This window comes from Lissotriton helveticus, chromosome 2_1 (assembly GCF_964261635.1).
Source record: "Lissotriton helveticus chromosome 2_1, aLisHel1.1, whole genome shotgun sequence".
Classification (NCBI taxonomy): Eukaryota; Metazoa; Chordata; class Amphibia; order Caudata; family Salamandridae; genus Lissotriton; species Lissotriton helveticus.
In genome coordinates, this window is record NC_136059.1 from 173,896,557 (window position 1) to 173,921,480 (window position 24,924).

Genomic DNA, 24,924 nt, shown 5'->3' on the forward strand with positions numbered 1-24,924 from the left:
GCAGCTTACCCTTGGTCAGTTGTCATCGCATACGCCAGAACCTCAACCCTTAGCATAGCATTGAAATGACCTGTTTAGAACGAGCGAAACTTATGCTGTCATTGCTGCTGGACAGTTTTATAAATATGGTGCTGATAAGTTTATTCCAGTCAGATTTCCATGCAGGACTGCACTGCCCACATTTTAATAAATCTGGGCCCCCTCTCTTTATTTCATTCCCTCTTGTGGACAGACTTGTTTATGAAGTGAATTCTCTAATTGAAAGGGAACAGGGGGTCATAGTTGGCATTAACTGGACATTGTATTTTAGATGTTCAGAATCTGAGACGGTTTCAAATGAGTTTGAGGATCAAAATGACCATATAATTAAGTGGTGAGTAGTGTGGAACAGGGGCAGAGCAGGAGGCAGATTTAAAATTTGAGGGAATGGACTAGGAATTTTATCTTCAAGGAACACATGGCTTCATTGCATATTTTCTGGCGAGTAGAGGCAATCGAAATCTACAGAAAAAACTGTGATAATCTCTTGAAAATGTTTCACATTTGTTAGTAAAATATGTAAAATCTGTGAAACCCATATATATATAATTCCCTGATAAAGACAAAGGTTACAGGGACGTTATAGTTCGGAAATAAAATTTCAAACACCCATAGAAATTCACTGAAAAAAAAATAAAGGTTATAGGGATGATATCATTAGATTTAGATTAGACACACACAAAACCATAGAAATTCAGCAATTATAGTTAGTTATCTTAATTAACTATAACTCGTGCCCTAAGGTAACTATAACCCGTGCCCGCAACATTCATGGGTTTTGCTTCAATAATTTCACTGCAAATGCTGAGGTGACATTATCAATGATGTCATAGAAGATGTCATGAGTGATGCAATAAGTGGGGTAATTAGCAATGCAATGAGAGGGGGCAAGTTATAGTTACCATACGGCACAAGTGATAGTTACTTGAAATAGCTAGAACTATAACTGCTGAATTTTTATGGTTTTATGTGTGTAAAATCTGACCCTAACTATAACGACTCAGTAACCATTGTTTTTTCAGTGAACTTCTAAGATTTTTAAATCTTATTTCCTAACTATAATTTCCCTGTAATCTTTGTTTTTTCAGTAAATGTCTATTTTTTAATGCTGTTTCCTAACTATAACGTCCCTGTAACCTGGGTGTGTGGGATGTGAGTGTGTGGTTGGTGTGTGACTGGCTGTGTGGGTCTGTGAGTGGGAATGAAGTGGCTACGTGCATAGAGGTGTGAATGACTGTGGGTGTGTGAGTGGTTTTGTGGGTCTGTGTGTGTGGCTGTATGGGTTTGTGAGTGGTTGTGTGGGTGTGAGTGGCTGTTGGGGTGTGTGAGTGTAAGTGTTTTTTGGAGTGTGTGAGTGGCTTTATGGGTGTGTGAGTGGGTGTGTAAGTGGTTGTGTGAGTGTGTTAGTGGGTGGGTGAGTGCTGTGTGGGTCTGTGAGTGGGCATGTAAGTGGCTATATGGGTGTGTATCTGAGTGTGAGAGTATTTGTGTGGGTGTGTGAGTGTTTGTGTGAGTGTGTAACTCTGTATGTGTGAGTGAGTAGGTGTGTGGGTCTGTGAGTGGGTGTATGTGTTTTTTTAATTGCGGTCTGGATCCACAGATCCATCCGAATTCATGAAGACCCATTGATCCATGTGAATCTGTAAAGATCTGTGATGACCCGTGGATCCCCATATGCTCCAAACAAAACGTTTTTGGACAATTTCCTGCCCATGAGTGTTCCCTCACAGACCCCTCCATCAGTCTCATGGGGTCAGGGTACCTCTACCCTAACCCCTTATATAACTTTTATATTTTATTTCTGCCCTGGGAACCATGTCCTGATGCAAAAAATGGTGGCCACAACTTTCCTCTCAGGTAGCAGCCTGCCAATCACAGCCTTGCTGTTGGCGCATGGATCTGTGAATTGGCCCGGATCTGCGGTGGATCCACGTCTCTAGATACATATAAATCTTTTTACTTTATTAATTCCAAAACTACTGAACGGATTTACACCAAATTACAAAAAGCTCTCTTTCTGGAATAAGAGCTAGCTTTCTACCAAATTTGGTGTAATTCTTTCTGTCCAGTAGTTCGGGTTGTAGTTGTGTTTACATTTTCTGTGGGAAATTGCATGTGGGAAATGCATTTGGGACCCACCGTTTTTCTCAGAACCCCACTTGACGGATCACCCCGAATCTTTGCATACAGCAGCTAAAGTAAATAGCGAACTAGTTTTGAAAATTGTATGAAGATTTACAAAACGTCGCCAATGTTGTTAGCAAAACAAAAAACACTTTTCCTATGGAACTAGGTCCTAACTATAACTACCTACTGGTGACCGCACAGTTACACACAGCTCCAAACGATACACATACCTCTGCAGCCTTTCTGTTTCCTAATTCCAGGGTATCACCCACTTTTTTCAGCCTCCCCCTTTCTTTCTTTCCTAATTTAAGTTTGTTGCGGCACCATGGGACGCTGTAGGGACTAGTTACCAATGGGGCTGTGCGACTTTAAAAATATTCTTCTTTTGCTTGCTCCTTTTCTATACGGTCATTTAACTCCTCCATACCTTGCCATATAGGTATGACACTTGCTAAGGATAGTTAGCCCCATATATCAAAGAGTCTATTTATGCACCTTATCTGGTACATATGACCATTCCTTAGTGGTTGTCATCATAGGAGGATGCCACGTCTTCACCTGTGTTAATAGAAGCAAGGTCCTATCACAACCACAGGTTAATCATAAGCCTCACTATAGACCACGTATAAGACTCTTATCATCATCATCGTCATCATTATTGTTATTAATATTATTATTCTACATTTTTATATAGCGTAACTGCACCTAGTGACCTGAAAGGAATATATGAGGTAAAGATGTTATAATAGTGATATAGCGGTGCTGAGGTTGGGTGTCGGCAGTGTAGGCAAGGGATGTTGACAGTAAAGAGTATGGGGAGGTGGAGGGTAAGCTAGGAGTAGTGGTTGCGCAACAGCAGCTGGATGAGAGGCGGGAGGGGAGCTGGAGCAGACTCCATCGGACAAAGTGTCGTGATCTCGCGGCACAGGTGGGGAGGTGGCTGCCAAGTGAAGTCACCGAGGCGAAGACTATTAATGAGTTTAGCAGACAGTTGGACATATTTATGGAGTGAGAGGGGATTGACGAAAGAATGGTGAGGCTGGGTCTTGATCAACGGACTAGTGAGGGAGGCTTCTTCGGCCAAGTTCCTGTCCAGCTCCTTCTTCAGCGAGATGCCTCGGAGATGACAGAAGACAGAACGTTGCGTTGTTCGTCTACGTTGACGACAGACATTTTCCAGCTGACCTCTAATATTCCACAAAGGCCAGTCCAATTCCTATTTCACCACAAAAAACTGTGCTAGGCAAGGGACAAAGAGCTAATCATGCAAGTGATAAGTATGGGCCAAACAATGATCATTGAAGAGGTGATCACAGGGCCCACATCACCGTACAACAGCTGACCGTATAAATACTAGGCAAGGATAAACAATATGTTAAGAGTGGCTACTCTTGGAAGAAGAGCAAGGCATGGGACACAAATCCACATAGTGAATGATCATATAAGAGCTGCTAAAAAATCAAACAAGTGACAAGCAAGAGATAAGCAACAATCAAACACCAGCTGGTAAAATAACAAATGCTAGAAACAGACCAAACAAGGTAGCAGTGACTAATCATCCAATGAAACAACATGGTGCAGCACCAAATAATATAACAACTGTAAGGGCTAGGACAATTCTTAGGGTGTGATACTACATGTACTGGGAATTGAGCTAACAGTATGACAGTAGAACACACAACAAGCAATAGGCATGAAGCAACAATCTCCTACCACCCACCCATACAAGAGTTATGAAGGAGGCAACCAAGAAAACGGCTATCAATTTTGCTCTACAGCTGATCATAAAGCAATAATGAGTTCTCACCGAGTGATTGTCCTGGTAATTATTGACCACCAGAATATCGTGATACAAGAATACCGAGGACAAATTATGGAGAGACAACATATCAAAAGTAAGTGCATATAGGGAAGTATAGAAGTACAGATTTACTATTCCTAACTACAGGGCAAAGTACCTTGAACAAACATGTACCGTGCTGGTGTACCTTTTATGTCGAATTTGCTACAGAAAACCTAGATTTCTATATTTTTTCTAGTATTTTCTCATGATATTGTGTCCCATTGAAATTCTGTGGTGAATATTCTGGCTGCACACCTCACGGATTACACTCTTGCTCTCCACTGTTGCACTACAGAGGAGGGCACGTGCCCAGGGTTGGTGAATGGGTTAATATAGAGTCGGTCATTGTTGAATGAAGCATGTCTTGTGTGACTGAGTGCACAGGCTCTAAACGCTGTTGAAGAATACACAACATTAAATAAATCCACTTCTAATAATCTCTAAACGCGATTCCTTCACACAGCCGTTACCTCTACATTAGAACAAACTTACCACTAGTTTAACTAGCGCCTCGGTGTTTTTACAACACAGATAACAGGGAGCCTCAAACTTTATAAAGCAGAATTTATTTTTAATAGCACGCAGGCACATATGGAATAGGCATCTGGATTGCATTTTAGTAAGTGAGAATGCAGAATTAACAAACATGCACAGTGAACATGCATTATTTTGAAGTTTTTCTTTCCCCCTTTCTAGCTTAGCCCATTTGTGCTATGAGTATGTTGGCGCCTCCAATTTTGATCATGAATTGCATCCTTTGATTATTTACAAATTTGGACATTTGTCGAAATACGGGGCTGTAAAGGCATGCTAATGTTTATATTTTAAAATATTTTAACTCTGTGTAAATTTTAAACATTCTTGTGACATCATGGATATGCAATGTATATGATGTACTTTTATGGTGTATTCTCAATTAGACTGAATAAAGATTTTGAATTTGAATCGAACATGAAGATTGAGCCTAAAGGTTATACCTATATTCATAAACAATTCTACAGGTTCAACATAAATCAGCAAGTATTTACATCGAACTTGAATATGCCACAACAAGACTGCGAATGGAGAGTGGGGGGGCATTACAGATGTTTTAATCAGTGAGCATATAGATTGGATGTGAATGAGCGTGCCTACAGATGTAACTTGAACAAGCGAGAACATAGCATGAGGAGGAATGAGATAGCATTAGGATTGGATTTAAATGGGAGCGGGTAGAGACAGAAAATAACTCAGCCGGTCCATAAGTCAGTTGTGAATGAGTGAACATAAGGAAGAAACATAAATGAGTGGGCATCCAAAATATACAGATCTAACATAAGGAAGTGAGGATACAGAGTGAAGGACTGGGAATGTACACATAATGGGGACTTTTCAGAAAACATAAGGACCAACAGAGGATTGAGACAAGGCTGCTTGCTGGCTGCTCCTCCTTTTAACCTACATACAGCAGTTCTGCCTGAAGCCATTAAGACTCAAGGGGTTCATTCTCCAAAAATAGGCTCACTTGCCCTCCAGTCTGTGCAAATCGCAGGTGACGCAATTATTTTAGACCAGGGTTCTCCAAAGTCTGGCCTGGAGGGCCGGATCCATGTCAGATTTTTAGCATATTCCCATTTAGATAAATGTAGTTATCTTAAAATCTGGTATGGATCCGGCCCTCCAGGATCGACTTTGGAGAACCCTGTGTTCGACCATACAACTATAGGACTGCAGAAATCTCGAAGCGCCCTGCAGAGGTGTAATAACAATAATATATGAACAATTCATTCAAACACATTGGTAGTGCTGGTTTGTAGCAAGGAGGGTTGCAAGTTGAATAGATGTCCCACGAGGAAACCATGGTAGAGAGGCAAAGAAAATACGGTTACTTTGGAGAACGGATTGAGGATCAAAGTCACCTCAAGAACATTGGGTGCATTTAAAGACCACATCTGCTTCAGTAACGTGTTGTCTGCCACCTTTACAATAATCTGGAAACACCTTCCATCGCTCCAGTCATTCAAACAAAATTATTCCTGTCCATTGATTATTGCCTGTCATCTTTCCCAGGGAAATTGGCCTTGTGGCTAGACACATAACATAACATGTGTATTTGTAAAGTGTACATTCACCCAGAAGGGTATCTTGCCGCTGAATAACCGATGTTTAATATTATCCAAATTAATCGTACTGGTTTTATCGACCTCAGAAGGATTAAAGGCTGAGTAGAGCCACTGGGATTTAAGCCTGTGATCATGAGGTCAAGCACAGGCCCCTACAGTGGATGCATTAGGCCACTAAGTCACCAGACTAGGCTAGATAGAATGCACTCTAAGTTATTCCTCTGAATTTTCTTTCATTCAATTCTGCTAGCCAATCACACACATCAAACTAGAATTTAATTTGCAACAACCATCCTTAAAACATAAGCTCTATTATCTAGTTAGCTGTTTTACCACCTGCTACGCGAGAGGCAACACCTTTACAGCTTTCATTTGTCAGTTCTCTCACCGATTCACACATGACATGCTTCTAAGTCAAATTATTTTAATAATGCATCGGGCATGTTACATCTAGAAGCACTCGGCAACTCTTCTTCAACTGTAGGGACTTTGGACCACATGTACGGCTGGGGCATTTAGCGACTCGCAAATTGCGCTCAATTGCGAGTTGCAATTTGCGAGTCGCTAAATGGCATGTACAACAGTGTCAGAGACACTGTTGGTGATTACCAATGGGGTCGCAAATTGCATGCCTCATCAAGATTCATGAGGCACTTGTAATTTGTGACTCCATTAGGAATGGTTGGCCCTCCCAGGTATGGTGGCCTGCTGGGCTCAGCAGACCTCGATGTCTGGGTATGCTTTTCAATAAAGCAGTTTTTTTTAATGCAGCCTGTTTTCCTTAAATGAAATGCATTTTAAAAAAATGAAAAGAAACGTTTTCGTTTCATTTTTAAAGGGCAGGTAGTGGTCCCTGAGACCACTGCCTGCACTTAAAAAAATATTTTCCCCTGCATTTGCAAAGAGGAAGGGGTCCCTTGGGGACCCCTTCCATTTGCGAGTGCATTACCACCATCTTGAAGAGGGTGGTAAACTGCAAGTGTTTTGCAACCGCAATTGCGGTCGCAAAACATTCTTACATAGGTTAGCGAGTCGCAATTAGGAAGGAACGCTCTTAGACCGCCCGTTCCCAACTGCGAGTCACAAATAAATTGTGACTCGCTTAGGGTTCCTGAGGCCAAGATCTCTCTTGGCGCCTCGCTTTGGACCGCGCTGGTCGCGCGCTTGTTTGCTCCGATATTTTAAAACCTTCGTTTTTTTTGGATTTTGCTCGTTTATTTTTTAGCCTGCCTCCCTGCTCTTAAATCATTCTGGCCCTTACCTGCACTGTAATTCTGGTGAACACCACCGCTGTTGGGCGGATCCGGGTTACCGGGAGGGTTTGGGTTGAGCGCCATCTTTGAGAGGGGAGTAGTGCGAGCGCCATCTTTGAGCGTCCAGGTCACCTGGGACGCCGGGACGACGCTATTTAGGGCGAGCCAGCTGCAAGGTGAGCCTGCTTAGGGTTCCTGAGGCCAAGATTTCTCTTGGCGCCTCGCTTTGGACCGCGCTGGTCGCGCGCTTGTTTGCTCCGATATTTTAAAACCTTTGTTTTTTTTGGATTTTGCTCGTTTATTTTTTAACCTGCCTCCCTGCTCTTAAATCATTCTGGCCCTTACCTGCACTGTAATTCTGGTGAACACCACCGCTGTTGGGCGGATCCGGGTTACCGGGAGGGTTTGGGTTGAGCGCCATCTTTGAGAGGGGAGTAGTGCGAGCGCCATCTTTGAGCGTCCAGGTCACCTGGGACGCCGGGACGACGCTATTTAGGGCGAGCCAGCTGCAAGGTGAGCCTGCTTAGGGTTCCTGAGGCCAAGATCTCTCTTGGCGCCTCGCTTTGGACCGCGCTGGTCGCGTGCTTGTTTGCTCCGATATTTTAAAACCTTCGGTTTTTTTGGATTTTGCTCGTTTATTTTTTAGCCTGCCTCCCTGCTCCTAAATCATTCTGGCCCTTACCTGCACTGTAATTCTGGTGAACACCACCGCTGTTGGGCGGATCCGGGTTACCGGGAGGGTTTGGGTTGAGCGCCATCTTTGAGAGGGGAGTAGTGCGAGCGCCATCTTTGAGCGTCCAGGTCACCTGGGACGCCGGGACGACGCTATTTAGGGCGAGCCAGCTGCAAGGTGAGCCTGCTTAGGGTTCCTGAGGCCAAGATCTCTCTTGGCGCCTCGCTTTGGACCGCGCTGGTCGCGCGCTTGTTTGCTCCGATATTTTAAAACCTTCGTTTTTTTGGATTTTGCTCGTTTATTTTTTAGCCTGCCTCCCTGCTCTTAAATCATTCTGGCCCTTACCTGCACTGTAATTCTGGTGAACACCACCGCTGTTGGGCGGATCCGGGTTACCGGGAGGGTTTGGGTTGAGCGCCATCTTTGAGAGGGGAGTAGTGCGAGCGCCATCTTTGAGCGTCCAGGTCACCTGGGACGCCGGGACGACGCTATTTAGAGCTCGCTGGACCAGCGCAGCGGTGACGCGCAGCGGTGACACGCAGCGGAGCGCCTTCCCTGCGCCTGAGTCGTGCCAGAGTCCTGCCCGTCTGCGCTCGTCAGCGTCTCGGAGGCGTGCGAGGTGGGACTCTGGCTTTTCGGGTAGACAATCTAGGATGATTGCCTACAGTGCTGCCGCTTTATTTGCGCTACGCCCTGTTGGGCTTGATTGCAAATTTCTTTTCCCTGGCGGTCGCCAACTGGGCAAAGGATGTTCTGTGTGTACATGGCGTCCGGTATCTCTACCACCCCGCATTACGCCCTCTCTCCCCTTAGAATGTCACTGCGCCTTGCTGAATACCAGATCTTTGGCGCGTCACTCGGTGGAGATTTGGGACCTACTTGCACTTTCTAAAATTTCCTGTCTTTTTTTGACAGAGACTTGGTTGGGGGCCGGCTCTGAACCGGACATTGCTAGTGCCCTTCCCCCCAATTATTCTATTTTAAGGAAGGACAGAACGGGAGGCCGAGGTGGCGGAGTGGCCCTAGTTGTCGACAAGTCTTTGGAATGTTCCTCCTTCCCTGTGGACAACATTGCTGGATGTGAAGCCCTTGGTTTTATTCTCCATTTGTCAGCCTCACATACCTGCACAGGGATTCTTGTCTACAGACCTCCGGGGCCTATTGGCTCGTTTTTTGAGGATTTGCAGGCGGCGCTGTCAGTACCCTGTATGCGCTCAGCGCATTGTGTGCTGCTGGGCGACTTAAATCTGCATATGGACTCAACAACTGATGCTGAAGCGTCCAAACTACGGGATATTACCGAGATGTTTGGGCTTGCTCCTTTCATTGATAGTCCCACCCATGTCAAAGGTCATACGCTCGACCTAATCTTTTCTACAGTGCCGATTAAGGTGTCCCTCCCTCTACCGGTTCTATGGACTGATCACTTTTTAATAAATTTTGCTTTACTATCTGAGTGTCAGACTAGCCATAGAACTCACAAGGAGGGGTCTCGTCAATCAAGAGCTTTCCACCTGGTGACAGCTGATATGCTCGCTGACGCACTCTGTTCACATCCTTGTACTATGACAGGGAACCTAGAAGTCGACCTGTTGTTAGTCCAAGACTGGCTTCTGGCAAGATTTGAGGAGCTTGCTCCTCGGAAGCCAGCCAGGATGGCCCCCTGCCAGGACTCTGCTCCTTGGTTTACCTCCACTTTACGGAAGATGCGCCATGATTGTAAAAAGGCGGAAAGACTCTGGCGGCGCAAGTACGATCCTGTGGAGAAATTGAAGTACAGGGGTGCTATAAAACTATATCATAAACAGATTGCCGAAGCCAAAAAGATCTATTTCGAGCGTAGAATAGATCAAGCTGACAACACGAGCCGGGAACTATTCCGAATTGTGAAGGAATTTGTGGATCCTGCTGCTGGCGCCCGTGTACACTCACACACGGAGGAGTGGATCAGGCAGCTTGCGGATTTTTTTGTTGCTAAGATCTTAAAGATTCATGATTCATTTGGCAGGGTGGGGCCTCTGAAGGCTGTTGCGGCCTTGGGGAGCGATCAAAAGCTCTTGTCACCTGCGGAAGCAGAGGCCGGGCCCAAGTTATCGGCGTTCCCCCCGCTTTCATGTGAAACCTCACTTGAGCTGCTTTCCCGTCTAAAATAAGGATCCCCCTTGGATGCATGTCCGGCTAAATGCCTGAGCAATGTGGCTTCAGCTGTAAACTGCTTGCTGAACCCCCTGCTTAACATGTCTCTGAGTTCTGGAGTGGTCCCTAGAGAGTGGAAGCATGCTCTTATTCTCCCGTTGATCAAAAAACCTCTGCTTGACCCCTTGCAGCTGGCCAACTATAGACCAATCTCCCTCCTCCCTGCTTTGGCGAAGGTGGCGGAGAAGCATGTTCAGCATACTCTTACCACCTTTATTGAGAATAACAAACTGCTGCATGACTCCCAATCTGGTTTCCGTGCCAATTATAGCACGGAAACAGCTCTTGTGGAGGTGACCGACGCCATCAGGGAGACGCTTGATCATGGGGGAAAGGCTATGTTGGTCCTGCTGGACCTGTCGGCGGCATTCGACACCGTCCCACACGCAGGTCTCCTTTTAAGACTCAGGGAGATAGGACTGCGGGGGACGGTGTTGGATTGGTTTCAATCTTTCTTAGCCGACCGTCGACAGGTGATCTGGGCTCCACCGTTCTCTGCGGAAATGCCTTCGCTAGAGGTGGGGGTGCCTCAAGGGTCCATCCTGAGCCCCACCATCTTTAACATTTACATGGCCCCTTTGGCGAAGGTCGCGGAGGCATTTGGAGCCCGGGTCATTTCATACGCTGATGACACCCAGCTCCTGTTTACTTGCAGGAAGGGAGAGGTTTTTGACGGCGGCAGAATCAAAGACTGTCCGAGTGCAGTCTTTGCATGGTTTCAGCACCAGAGCCTGAAATGCAACTCGGATAAGTCCGAGCTGCTCTTTTTTGGCTGTGCCCCTGACCCTGGCTGGAGGACATGGTGGCCCCCGGACTTGTTTCCCCCGGAGAAACCATCCTCCCTAGTAAAAAATCTGGGAGTGGTGTTTGACGACGATCTCTCTTTTCGTCCACACATCACGGGTCTAGCGGGGAAATGTTTCGGCATTCTCAAAATGGTGAGAAAATTTCTCCCATTGCTCTCCCTACAATATCGCAAGAATATTGTTCAAGCGCTTGTGGGATCGCGTTTAGATTATGCTAACGCACTTTTTGCAGGACTACCTAAATATCTGGTGTCCAGATTACAAACTGTCCAAAATTCAGCGGCCAGAGCAATTTTCGGCCTTCCGCGGAGAGTCAGTGCCTCTCTGTTGCGTGGCAGGTTGCATTGGCTATCAATGCCTTGCAGAATCAGGTTTAAAATCCTCACGCTGGCATTTAAAGCCCTCCACTTTACGGGCCCTGCTTACCTCAGGAAGCGTATTGCTTTTTACGTTCCCCGGAGGAAATTGAGATCTGCTGATTTGGCGAAAGTGGAGGTGCCAGTGATCAAACGAGTGCGGATGGGAGGCCGGTCTTTTCAGTTCATGGCAGCCCGTTGCTGGAATGAGCTCCCTCTTTCACTTCGCAAGGCTAATAACCTTCTGGCCTTCAGGAAGGAGCTGAAGACCGTCCTTTTTTCTGCATAACCTGTGCGCCTTTAGTGTATTCGCCTCTGGGTCTTCTTGGTTCTGTTCAGGCCTCTTTGCTAAAGCGCCGGGACACCCTTTCCGGGTAGCCGTGCGCTCAAAAAGTGCGGTTTTAACATAACATAACATAACTCGCTGAAATGGATTTGTACATGGCCCTAATAGTTTTTGCATGCACAAACGGGTCCCTAACCCATTTGTGAATGCAAAAATGGGTCTTACATCTGGCCCTTAACCGCATCGCTGCGGCGGCTTATCCCGCTGTACGCGGCAATTTTAAAATTACCGCGTTACATGACGAGCTCAGCTCGTCATGAGCGCACAGCAGGTTAGGCTCATGACGAGCTGAGCTCGTCATCAGCCTGGAAGGGGTTAAAATGGTGGCCAAGAAACAAGTAAAAGTTCTTTCTTTTTTTTAAGTGCCACCAAGGGAGTCAGAACCCCTCAGATTCACCTCGAATACTCCACTCAGGACTATCTCGTGCCCCTTTGTCTAAAGTAACAAGAAATCAGTCCAGCCGTATGTGCTTTCCAGGTATCCCATTAATGGAATGTCGACGATCAAGGCCATCTTACCTACCTAGTTTCTGTCTATTGCGACTGATCGATCCAGCTACAAGGAAAAAGCTCCAATTAATATTATGTGCATGTCCAGTTCTTTTACTAGAAAGACGAAGGCACAGGGCTTTTTTCTATTAAAAAGTGATGTAACCAAGTGAAGGCGTGTTTGAGATTTGCAATGAGAGATGACACTGTCGTAACAACAGTGAATATACTTCCATTTATAAACGCAGCTTTGCGTCAATTGGGAACTATAGATGATGGAAACATATAGCTTTACCGTTTTAATAAAGTGTGATTTTGCAGCATTGGCTGTTTGTATAGAGCAGTTGGGAACTAGGTTTTTGAGATCTTGTTTTACAGAACCTTTTTGAATGGATTTTCGGGACATGAGCTACATTAAGGCTGCTGTGGTCAGTTTGTCTTAAGGTGCAATCCCAACAGGCCATAAGAGTGCAACAGTGTGGAAAAAATGGCCAGAAAATGGCCTAGTGGCCAAATCTATGGTCTGTGAAAACCTCTGCCCAGGACCTGTAGTTGTTGAGTGAGAGATGCTGAAGTGGGCCTTGTTCAGCACTTTATGTTTGTGTGGGTCAGGACCACAGGGTGGTAGTACACGTCTGGTTAAGTGGTGCGGCTGTGGCTAGACAGGTGGGTGTGACCTTCTTGAACAGGACATGCTGCGTCTTTTGGCTTGTGGCATATAGTTCGATTGATGGAGGTAGTGGTGGGGGGGGCTGCATGCACTATTTTGGTAGCAATATACGAGGTTTTAGATAAAAAAAATATGAAGGTTAATAAAAGGATGAGGTTAATATGCGGCTTGCAAGGGAGAGAGCGTGTTTCAGTGGTACAGTAAGGTCTACAGTGACCCAAAGTTTGAGACGGCATCCTGTTTAGTGCTCATTTCTTGTTTCTACAAACACAACAATGATGGACAGAATGTGGATCAATGTCACACATTCACCCCAGTCCAAAGATCTGGGCCCAAATCCATCGTTTTTCCACTCCACACCACCCTGGGTTAGACAATGGCGATATGCAAATCAGCGCTGACCCTGTGCCCCATGGGAACAGTCCAGTCCGAACTACAAAAGCCATGTCCTTCCCAGAACGGAAACAAGCATCCGAGGACCGGCCCGGTTTCGAGGTAACACCTCTCATCAGCCCGGCTAGCTTGATTCCAGTGGTGTGGAGTGCCTGGGACTTACGTCTGAGCATCCCCAGTACACTTAGAGCGGTACCTGCAAACACAACAATGATGGACAGAATGTGGATCAATGTCACACATTCACCCCAGTCCAAAGATCTGGGCCCAAATCCATCGTTTTTCCACTCCACACCACCCTGGGTTAGACAATGGCGATATGCAAATCAGCGCTGACCCTGTGCCCCATGGGAACAGTCCAGTCCGAACTACAAAAGCCATGTCCTTCAGATCTTTGGACTGGGATGAATGTGTGACATTGATCCACATTCTGTCCATCATTGTTGTGTTTGCAATTACCGCTCTAAGTGTACTGGGGATGCTCAGACGTGAGTCCCAGGCACTCCACACCACTGGAGTCAAGCTAGCCGGGCTGATGAGAGGTGTTACCTCGAAACCGGGCCGGTCCACGGATGCTTGATTCCGTTCTGGGAAGGACATGGCTTTTGTAGTTCGGACTGGACTGTTCCCATGGGGCACAGGGTCAGCGCTGATTTGCATATCGCCATTGTCTAACCCAGGGTGGTGTGGAGTGGAAAAACGATGGATTTGGGCCCAGATCTTTGGACTGGGATGAATGTGTGACATTGATCCACATTCTGTCCATCATTGTTGTGTTTGCAATTACCGCTCTAAGTGTACTGGGGATGCTCAGACGTGAGTCCCAGGCACTCCACACCACTGGAGTCAAGCTAGCCGGGCTGATGAGAGGTGTTACCTCGAAACCGGGCCGGTCCACGGATGCTTGATTCCGTTCTGGGAAGGACATGGCTTTTGTAGTTCGGACTGGACTGTTCCCATGGGGCACAGGGTCAGCGCTGATTTGCATATCGCCATTGTCTAACCCAGGGTGGTGTGGAGTGGAAAAACGATGGATTTGGGCCCAGATCTTTGGACTGGGATGAATGTGTGACATTGATCCACATTCTGTCCATCATTGTTGTGTTTGCAATTACCGCTCTAAGTGTACTGGGGATGCTCAGACGTGAGTCCCAGGCACTCCACACCACTGGAGTCAAGCTAGCCGGGCTGATGAGAGGTGTTACCTCGAAACCGGGCCGGTCCACGGATGCTTGATTCCGTTCTGGGAAGGACATGGCTTTTGTAGTTCGGACTGGACTGTTCCCATGGGGCACAGGGTCAGCGCTGATTTGCATATCGCCATTGTCTAACCCAGGGTGGTGTGGAGTGGAAAAACGATGGATTTGGGCCCAGATCTTTGGACTGGGATGAATGTGTGACATTGATCCACATTCTGTCCATCATTGTAGTGTTTGCAATTACCGCTCTAAGTGTACTGGGGATGCTCAGACGTGAGTCCCAGGCACTCCACACCACTGGAGTCAAGCTAGCCGGACTGATGAGAGGTGTTACCTCGAAACCGGGCCGGTCCACGGATGCTTGATTCCGTTCTGGGAAGGACATGGCTTTTGTAGTTCGGACTGGACTGTTCCCATGGGGCACAGGGTCAGCGCTGATTTGCATATCGCCATTGTCTAACCCAGGGTGGTGTGGAGTGGAAAAACGATGGATTTGGGCCCAGATCTTTGGACTGGGATGAATGTGTGACATTGATCCACATTCTGTCCATCATTGTTGTGTTTGCAATTACCGCTCTAAGTGTACTGGGGATGCTCAGACGTGAGTCCCAGGCACTCCACACCACTGGAGTCAAGCTAGCCGGGCTGATGAGAGGTGTTACCTCGAAACCGGGCCGGTCCACGGATGCTTGATTCCGTTCTGGGAAGGACATGGCTTTTGTAGTTCGGACTGGACTGTTCCCATGGGGCACAGGGTCAGCGCTGATTTGCATATCGCCATTGTCTAACCCAGGGTGGTGTGGAGTGGAAAAACGATGGATTTGGGCCCAGATCTTTGGACTGGGATGAATGTGTGACATTGATCCACATTCTGTCCATCATTGTTGTGTTTGCAATTACCGCTCTAAGTGTACTGGGGATGCTCGGACGTGAGTCCCAGGCACTCCACACCACTGGAGTCAAGCTAGCCGGGCTGATGAGAGGTGTTACCTCGAAACCGGGCCGGTCCACGGATGCTTGATTCCGTTCTGGGAAGGACATGGCTTTTGTAGTTCGGACTGGACTGTTCCCATGGGGCACAGGGTCAGCGCTGATTTGCATATCGCCATTGTCTAACCCAGGGTGGTGTGGAGTGGAAAAACGATGGATTTGGGCCCAGATCTTTGGACTGGGATGAATGTGTGACATTGATCCACATTCTGTCCATCATTGTTGTGTTTGCAATTACCGCTCTAAGTGTACTGGGGATGCTCAGACGTGAGTCCCAGGCACTCCACACCACTGGAGTCAAGCTAGCCGGGCTGATGAGAGGTGTTACCTCGAAACCGGGCCGGTCCACGGATGCTTGATTCCGTTCTGGGAAGGACATGGCTTTTGTAGTTCGGACTGGACTGTTCCCATGGGGCACAGGGTCAGCGCTGATTTGCATATCGCCATTGCCTAACCCAGGGTGGTGTGGAGTGGAAAAACGATGGATTTGGGCCCAGATCTTTGGACTGGGATGAATGTGTGACATTGATCCACATTCTGTCCATCATTGTTGTGTTTGCAATTACCGCTCTAAGTGTACTGGGGATGCTCAGACGTGAGTCCCAGGCACTCCACACCACTGGAGTCAAGCTAGCCGGGCTGATGAGAGGTGTTACCTCGAAACCGGGCCGGTCCACGGATGCTTGATTCCGTTCTGGGAAGGACATGGCTTTTGTAGTTCGGACTGGACTGTTCCCATGGGGCACAGAGTCAGCGCTGATTTGCATATCGCCATTGTCTAACCCAGGGTGGTGTGGAGTGGAAAAACGATGGATTTGGGCCCAGATCTTTGGACTGGGATGAATGTGTGACATTGATCCACATTCTGTCCATCATTGTTGTGTTTGCATTTCTTGTTTCTAAGCACCCTTGAAGCCTGGCTTCTCCTTATTTGACTTAGAAAGTGCTGCATCCACTTAAGAGTAAAGCGTCAGGATCTTCCAATGAAGAGTCCATGGCCTATGCCTCAGCGCCTTATTTGTGAGTCCGACAGAGGCTTTTACACTCGTCTAAGTCCCGGTACATCGCTTAACTGAGCATCTTCTACATGAATCATCATTTTATGGTTCGAAAAAGGGATTTGCAACTCATATTCATTCCAGGGTTCATCCCAGCTGCAGGCAGTAAGTAGCAAGTTGTTGCAACTACCAATGATTTAAGGGCGACTAAGTGGCTGCACGTGGGTTGGAGGGTCTCTGTTGATGGTGAGCTGGTGGAGGGAAGGTTGAAGAGTAGTGGAAACTTTGCGTCTGTGCTGCGGTCGCATTTTAGGTTTAGGTCTGGCTCAGAACCACTCTAGTTCCCTAGTGTAGAGCTAATGCAGAAGAACAGGCTGATGTTTGCTCATGTTTGCAGAGACCATGACAGGCACTTTGTGGACGATTTGTAGGAAGAGGCATCGCTGCCACCGACGACATCCGAACCCTGATGGACAACGGAGAAACAGCGGCCCTCATCCTCCTTGACCTCTCCGCGGCGTTCGACACTGTCTGCCACCGCACCCTAGTACAGCGCCTCGGCAACATCGGAATCCAGGAGAAGGCACTGGAATGGATCACCTCCTTCCTCGACGGAAGAACACAGAGAGTCCGCCTACCACCGTACAAGTCAGAGGCCACCGAAGTCATCTGCGGCGTCCCCCAAGGATCCTCGCTGAGTCCCACCCTCTTCAACGTCTACATGAGCCCCCTCGCGGCCATCGCACGCAAACACAACCTCAGCATAATCTCCTACGCCGACGACACCCAGCTGATCCTCTCCCTGACCAACAACCCCGCCGCCGCCAGAACCAACCTGCACGAAGGGATGAGAGACGTAGCCGAGTGGATGACGACCAGCCGCCTGAAACTGAACTCGGACAAGACGGAGGTCCTCATCCTGGGCTCCTCGCCCTCCGCCTGGGACGACTCCTGGTGGCCCCCCGCCCTGGGCACCGCACCCAAACCGACTGACCACGCACGTAACCTGGGCTTCATCCTGGACTCCTCCCTCTCCATGACCAGACAAGTCAACGCCGTCTCCTCATCATGCTTCAACATCCTACGCATGCTACGGAAGATCTTCTGGTGGATCCCCACCGAGACCAGGAAGACCGTCACCCAGGCCCTCGTCACCAGCCGACTGGACTACGGCAACGCTCTCTACGCCGGAACCACCGCCAAGCTCCAGAAGAGACTCCAGCGGGTCCAGAACGCCTCAGCCAGACTCATCCTCGACCTCCCACGAAACAGCCACATCTCCGGACATCTGAGAGACCTGCACTGGCTCCCCGTCAAGAAAAGAATCACATTCCGTCTCCTCACCCACGCACACAAAGCCCTACACGACCAAGGCCCGAGCTACCTCAACAACCGAATCAACTTCTACGCTCCCAAGCGCCACCTCAGATCAACCAGCCTCGCCCTCGCCGCCGTCCCCCGCATCCGAAGAGCGACAACAGGAGGAAGGTCCTTCTCCCACCTGGCCGCCAAGACCTGGAACTCCCTCCCGACTGACCTGCGCCTGACCCAAGACCACCTCGCCTTCAGGAAGAAGCTCAAGACCTGGCTGTTCGAGCAGTAACGGCACCCCCCCCCCCCAGCACCTTGAGACCCTACGGGTGAGTAGTGCGCTCTAAAAATGTTGTGATTGATTGATTGATTGATATTATGTGTGGAAGAGGGAAAGAGCATGGAAGGGTCCTGAGCTTCAAGCCTGCTCAAAAGGGTCAAATGAGTTTTAGACTTTACGCCCATTCAATCCTTGTCCCCTCTGCTGAGACTAAAACCGAGTGCCAGTGCCATTCAAGGACACACACTTTCATACCAGATTCCATGCAACGCAGTTTGATACAAAACTCAGACACGCTGATCACTGTTGATAAACTATTTCCTGTTGTCTTTGCCAGACCTTGTTTCCCTCTTGTCTGGAAGGATTATTGTGGAGAGTCTCCTCAGGGCAGGGTGGGCGGGGCCTGCAAATCTTTGAGGTCTGTCGAGTGCCAGGATTATTGGCCACGATGTAACAGGCAAATCTGCTAATTAGAGGATTGTTAGGAAATGTCTAAACCCATAAAAGGGTACAAATGTGTTTAATGTGATAAGGTTTCCCGACATTCACTGCGGCACTTCTAATTACAGCGTAACATCCATTCGACAACACCCTTCATTAGGGAGCAGCATTTCTGCTAGTCAGCCGCCCGCCGCCGCTCCGCATTTCCTCCTCGCGGCGCCTTTCACTCGGCGACAGCGGATCCGTGTTTTGGCGCGTAAACAAGTCGCTGCTCACAGACCCGACTCCTGTCACATCCCGAGAAAAGCTGTGCAAGCGTAAGCCAATAAAAGTGCGTTTTATTAGTCAGGCTGAAGTGTCAGTATGCGCGAAATAACACGATGTGGCCGTCAGGTGTGTAGAGAGCCACCCGGGCTCTCGCACACAATGTATCTTTTCCCCCACGCACGCACGCACAACCTCGGGGCGGGCTCGCGCCGAGGTATAAATAAACAGGCTGAAGACCGCTCGGGGTCTTTCCGGCTAACTGTTACCTTGAGTCTGTGTCCATCATTGTGTAGTGTCCAGCACACGTAGCAGGCCTTACCTTGCCTCACCACAAGGTGGCGCTCGTGTGCCAAAGAACCGTGTCTGAGCGGAACACGGGGCAAAGAACTGAACTGGGGAAGTAAAGAACAAAACTTAGAAGGCAACGTTCAGGAATCTACGGAATTTGAGTGATGAATCCAAAAACATAAACGCTGCATCAAATGATACTGCCTAGATGAAGGGCTTTAACGCAGAAGGAAATGGTAAGGGGGATTTTATAATTCTCTGATTAATATCGGAGAGAAATTGCAGGCTCTTCCCTCTGCCCTCTATCCCAGCTGGGCAAAGCGCCCAGATGAACAGAGGCGCGGGACTCACAGCGCCACACGGGGGTTATCAAGGTAACTAAATATAGCCTTTCATGGTAGAATCTGAAAACCAACGTAAAAACCTGGCAACCTAGTCCTCTGGCAGGGTTATAGTGCCTGGAGTGTGAAGGCGGCAGGCTCTGTGGCACATTAACTGGGCCGCCGGCTCTCGGGTGCACGTGACACGCGTGCAGTCTCTAGTTCACGGGGAAGGAAGGCCTCTATCGTTCATTAGTGCATAAACACGAGCAGCTGCTATTGCTCGAGGCATGCCATTAAACTTGGCCAAACCCGCGCGCCATCGCCGTCATCCGGATGTGTTATATCTTGTGCGTTATTTGTTTATTACCGCGTTGCCTAATGTTTGTCTAATGTTCCCAGTCGCTTCCCATATGTTTGCCACGTGACATTTCCTCTCTCTGCAAATCGCGATCAACCTCAGCCGCCTCGGGAGAAGTAAAACACTTTAGCTCTGACATGGTGAAGCCCTCGACCGCCCCACCCCGCTCCCGGTACCCCAAACCTCTCTTCCCCACCCCAAGGAAGCTGTAACCCCCTTCCTCCCACCAGAGGGCCTCAACAGCTTTCACAAACTGAGGTCATCGACTGTTCGCCTGTATTCCCCCCCCCCCCCACACACACACACACATACCCACATGTACCCCTACAGAGCTGTTTCTACATATCTCACAGGCTGAGGTCTTCAACAGGACAGCTCTGTACCCCCAAGCCCTATATCTTCTTCTACAGATCTCACAGGCCTTCGACGTCACAGGACTGCTCTCCCCTCAAATCGCTACACAGAGTTCTCACAGGCTGGGGTATTCGATAGCACAGCTCTATCCTCCCCTCAACTCCGTGGACAGGCTTCCACAGATCGCATAGGCTGGCTGAGGTTTCCTCAAACCCTTAAAGGGGCTGCAACAGAACATCTCTCTCCCCCGAGAGGCACTTGTGCGGATCTTACAGGCTACCGCTCGCGGTGTGCTTCCCACACCTTCAAAGCTGAGATCAGTGGCATCAAAGCTCTACCACCCAGGATATGCTTCTACAGGCCTTACAGGCTCGGATGCCTGACAGCACATTCTCCTCCTTAATGCAGTGTTTCTACAGATGCCACAGGCTGAGAATGTGCCTTAACAGATCTTCATGTTCTGAGAAAATGGCAGTGCAGCCCTGTACCGCAGAATGAGATTCTACAGATATTACAGGCGTAGATTACTGACAGCACAGCTCTGTCCTTCAGGGGTACGTTTACACATCGTATGATCATGTCACTGACACCAAAGCTCCCCCTCCCCCCAGACCGTGCTTCTGTGATCTTACAGGCTCTGACCACTGACAGCACAGCTCCATCACACAGAATGGGCTTCTGTGATCGCACAGGGCCTTTTCACTGACAGCACAGCTTTATCCCACAGGACATTCTTCTGTGATCTTTCAGGCTCAGATCACAGACATCACACCTCTATCATTCAGGGGTACATTTCCAGATCTAACACGATCATGTCACTGACAGCCCAGCTCTATCCCACATACTGTGCCTCTGTGGATCTTACAGGCTCTGATCACTTACACCACAGCTCTATCCTACAGAATGTGCTTCTATGATCTTACAGGCTCTGCTCACTGACAGCACAGCTCCACCCCACAGAATGTGCTTCTGTGATCTTACAGGCTCTGATCTCTGACAGCACAGCTATATCCCACAGAATGTGCCTCTGTGGATCTTACAGGGTCTGATCACAGACAGCACAGCACCATCGCACAGAATGTGCTTCTGTGGATCTTACAGGCTCTGCTCACAGACAGCACAGCTCCACCCCACAGAATGTGCTTCTGTGATCTTACAGGCTCTGATCACTGACAGCACAGCTATATCCCACAGAATGTGCCTCTGTGGATCTTACAGGGTCTGATCACAGACAGCACAGCACCATCGCACAGAATGTGCTTCTGTGGATCTTACAGGGTCTGATCACAGACAGCACAGCTCCATCACACAGAATGTGCTTCTGTGATCTTACAGTTGAAAACAATGGGGTAGACCCAATAAGTCAAAGGAGATAGTGTATATAAAAATAGTGGTCCTAGACAAACCCTCTCATTTGGTTGCAAAAGGACGCACTGATTTGAGGTGGCCCGCCCAGTCGAATTGGCGTGATACACCCCCACACCAACCTTGTGGGCCCCCCCCGCCCCCTTCCATCATCTGCCTATGTCCTGAAGAAGACCCGCAGCAGAGGTCGTTAATTGCCCATATTGCGCCAGGGTCGAAACGTCGACGATTACGCCCCCTTAATTGTGGCCTATACCATTTATCCCCCTGTCCCTTTTGTAATAATGTATATAGAATTGTATGGTTAGGCCTTGTGTTTTGTGCAACCTAAAATTGTTTCCTTGTTGTACATAATTATCTCAAATCTGTGCCTTGAGCCTTCTTCCTTCCGTCACTTGAGCACCCCTTTCTCTTCCCTCTTCTAATTATTCATTGTATGAATGTGTAAATAAACTGTGATACAAATGTGATTATGAGACATATGTTTTCTATTGAAAGAATTTTGTTGGGCTTACTACATTTATAATGCAAGTACTACATCTCCCTTTTTTGGTTACAGGTTTAATTTGATTATCTGGTCTGTGCGTAATTAAGATTTACATTAATTGATGTTTGGAGTGTTTGTCTAGGACCACTATCTGTGATCTTACAGGCTCTGATCACCGACAGCACAGCTATATCCCACAGAATGTACCTTTGTGGATCTTACAGGCTATGATCACTGACAGCACAGCTCTATCCCACAGAATGTGCCTCTGTGGATCTTACAGGCTATGATCACTGACAGCACAGCACCATCACACAGAATGTGCGTCTTTGGATCTTACAGGCTATGATCACTGACAGCACAGCACCATCACACAGAATGTGCGTCTTTGGATCTTACAGGCTATGATCACTGACAGCACAGCTCCATCCCACAGAATGTGCTTCTGTGGATCTTACAGGCTCTGATCTCTGACACCACAGCTCTCTCGCTCATGATGTGCTTGTACATAAACAGCTCTATCCTTCAGGAAGCTTTACAGATCTTACATGTTCAGATTACTGGCAGCGCACAGACGGCCCCCATGATTTGCTTCTACAGGGTACACAGGCTGCAACTCCTGAAGATACAACTCTATCCCTCGGGTTGGGCTCTGCAGATCTCACAGGCTTCAAACACTGCCAGAACTGCAGCGCCGCTGTGGCTGTGCTTTTATAGATCTTACAGGAACTGCTGGAAATGGAACAAATAGACTCTGGGAACCCATTCATTCGGGGTCATGTGGCAGCAGAAAAGGGGTGGAGTCATTACAAGTGGAGTATGACAGTCAACGTATATGTTTACTTTTTTTTTAAACGCTACTGCAAAAGGATCGGCTCCATGGACAAATGTGACAGTAAATCTGTTGTGGCTCAGTTCATTGGTCCAGGCTACCTTTGGAAATATTTCAGGGGTTGAGGTACCGGCAGCAGAGATCTGTGCCAGGGACTTTTCAGAGGATTATAATAACTGTAAGACAACTCTGGTGGGGGGGAACATCCTTTACAACGCAACTTTTACAACGCACTACCATTACGACGCAACTTTTACAACGCAAGTTATTACAACGCATTGCGCTAGGGGGCGCTCTAGGATAGGGAATTGTTTAATTACTATCCAACACCTTCCCTACTATCCACGGGGACTGGAGTTGGAATAGTAAATTAAACTATTCACTATCCAGCGCCCCCCAACGCAAGTCACTGTAACGACTTGCGTTGTAAAACCTGCGTCGTAATGGTATGCGTTGTAAAAGCATGCGTTGAAACGTCATACATCCCTGGTGGGTAGTGCACTGCTGGAGAAATCTGTCTTTTGACTACTCACAGTTTCGACTCAGAGTAGTTAATGTGCCTGCGACAAAGCACATGTTGTAACATGCAGATCACAGATTTGTATTTTATGTTGAGCTTTAAATGGGTTATTGCAGTGCTTTTGACATAGTGGCTGGACCTTTTGTTACTTACGTTTCATAAGTTGCAAACTTTCTATTATAGCACAGTGAGCTATGAACCGGCATTACGGAGCTGCATGCAAACTTCAAAGCACAGGCCTAGAACATTACTGTCTTGTTTCTCAATCTGTTCTTATTCTAATGTTGCTAGGAAGGGCTCCTTGGGGTTGTTGTACTAAAGAATATTAATACAGGCAACCTCCGAACACGGGGTTACCTCTGAAAACCTGTGTTTCTCCTGAACATGTACTCTTAAAATATGTCTACCAGTGAGGGCAATATGTGACTCCTACACCTTGTAACACTCAATGTCTCCTGTAACATTTCCTGTACACACTTGTATCATTTAGTGAGTCTGCATGCGTGTGCATGCGTGTGTGTGCGTGTGGTCTTGTATACGACATTGGCATGAGTAGTGCCTTAAAAAATTAAATTTAAAATGTAAACCAGTTTGTGTTATTTAAATTATTTGTGTAATTGATCATACAGACAGATGCATTTGACTTTCTTGGAGTACATGCTTCTCTCTTACAGGGATTAAAAAAAGTCAAAACCTTCCTATGAACAATGGTTTCTCTTAAGTGGTAAGAAAACTAATGCCTCGGTTTCCCTACAGGGACCCTCCTCTAGTTGTTAGGCTCCCCTGTACCATATTCCTAGATGTCACAAAATAGCTATAACAGATAAATTCTGTTATCTTGGAATCTTGTTTGATAGATGGGGCCGGTGGAAGGCGGCTATAGCTGCCAGGAAGCTGGCCTACAGTCGAACCATAGGTGCGCTGCGCGCCTTTGCCGGTAAAATTGGTGGTAAACCGATTAAAGAATTAATCCAGATCTACCGAGCAAAGTGCGTAGCTACGGCTACCTATGGTGCAGGCATCTGGGGCATCGAGAAAGTTCACTCCCTACAAAGTTGTGAAAATCAATTTATCTGTTACCTACTGGGCGTGGCAAAAAACTCCTCCACATTTATGTCACACATTGAGGTAGGAGTCAATTATCTTAGCGATACCATCAAGATGTCCCCCATCCTGCTTTGGCACAAGGTTTGGTCTACACAGGAATGTGTTTTTAATAGAGATCTCATTAAAGACTGTTTGGCTTTAGACGGTGTAGCCAATATTAAGTGGTTATCTCATGTGATATCTATGTTTTCCGAACTAGGACATCCAGAATTTTTTGATAATCCAACAACTCTAGAAGGGATAAGTAGGCTAGCACTGAAAAAAATGATAACCATCCACTTAGAAACTGCTAGATGGAATATTGAAAAAGCTAAAAACACAGTGCTAAACTACCAGACAATAACACCAACTGAGGGATTACAATCTTACCTCGTCCTGGTACAAAACCCCTATCCTTGAATGCTGTTGACCCGGTTACGTCTTGGCACCTTCCTCCGCCTGGTCACTTTGCCTAACCTTAACGATTGGTCTTCCCCGAAATTAATATGTCCCTGTGACAGTACTTCGTCAC

At 47.6% G+C, this 24,924-nt stretch overlaps 1 protein-coding gene across 3 annotated transcripts in view; it reads right to left on the reverse strand.

The window, feature by feature from the left end:
• CNTFR (ciliary neurotrophic factor receptor) overlaps positions 1-24,924 on the reverse strand; it is an 883,959-nt gene that overhangs the window by 18,226 nt on the left and 840,809 nt on the right. The gene's annotated exons all lie outside the window — the stretch shown is intronic.